The following is a 1,256-nucleotide window of genomic DNA, read 5'->3' as shown; positions in this document are numbered from 1 at the left end:
GCTTTGTAGTATAATTTGAAGTTGGGCAGAGTGATACCTCCAGACTCATTCTTTTTTCTCAGGATGACTTTGGTAATTCGGGGTCTTTTGTGCTACCACACAAATCTGATGATTTTTTGTTCTATTTCTTTAAAAAATGCCAATGGGATTTTGATGAAGATTGCATTAAATCTGTATAATGCTTTAGGTGATATGGTCATTTTAGCTATGTTAATTCTTCCAATCCAAGAACACAGGATATCTTTTCATTTCTTTGTATCTTCTTCAATTGCTTCTAATAGGGTCTTGTAGTTTTCATTATATAGGTCCTTCACATGTTTTGTTAAATTTATTCCTAGATATTTTATTCTTTTTGTTGCATGAAAAAGGAATTATTTTTGCACTTCTTTTTCTGACATTTGATTATCAGAGAATAGGAATGCTATGGATTTTTGAATGTTGATTTTGTATCCAAAAACTTTACTGTATTTGCTTATCGTTTCTAGTAGTGTTCTTGTGGAGTCTTTAGGGTTTTCTATATAGAGAATCATGTCATCCGCAAATAGTGACATTTCAACTTCTTCGTTTCTTATTTGGATGCCTTTTATATCTTTTCTTGCCTGATTACACTTGCTAGGGCCTCCAATGTTATATAGAATAATATATTGCCATGTTTCTGATCTTAGAGGGAAGATTTTTAGTTTTTCACCATTGAGTGTAATGTTATCTGAGGGTTTGTCATATATGGCCTTTATTATGCTAAGGTACTTTCCTATTATATTGAGTTTGTTAAGTCTTTGATCGTAAGTGGATGCTGTATCTTGTCGAAGGCTTTTTCTGCATCTATTGATATGATCATATGATTCTTATTTTTTTAATTTGTTTATGTGGTGTATCACATTAATTGATTTGCATGTTTTGAACCATCCTTGTGCCTCTGGGATGAAGCCCACTTGATCTTGGTGTATAATCTTTTAAATATGTTGCTGTATTCGGTTCGCTAGTATCTTATTTAGGATTTTTTGCATCTGTGTTCATGAGAGATATTGGTCTGTAGTTTTCCTTTTTTGTGTTATCTTGACCAGGTTTTGGTATCAAAGAAATATTGGTCTCATAAAATGAGTTGAGAAGTATTGCCTCCGCTTCGACTTTTTAGAAGAGTTTGAAGAGAATAGGTATAAAATCTTCTTTGAATGTTTGGTAGAATTCACTGGGGAAGCCATCTGGTCCTAAACTTTTACTTTTTGGTAGGTTTTTAATGATTGTTTCAATAATCA

This window comes from Pteropus vampyrus, unplaced genomic scaffold (genome assembly GCF_000151845.1).
Source record: "Pteropus vampyrus isolate Shadow unplaced genomic scaffold, Pvam_2.0 Scaffold165, whole genome shotgun sequence".
NCBI classification, from domain to species: domain Eukaryota; kingdom Metazoa; phylum Chordata; class Mammalia; order Chiroptera; family Pteropodidae; genus Pteropus; species Pteropus vampyrus.
The sequence above is the reverse complement of the archived record's forward strand: the minus strand, read 5'-3'. Positions refer to the sequence as shown.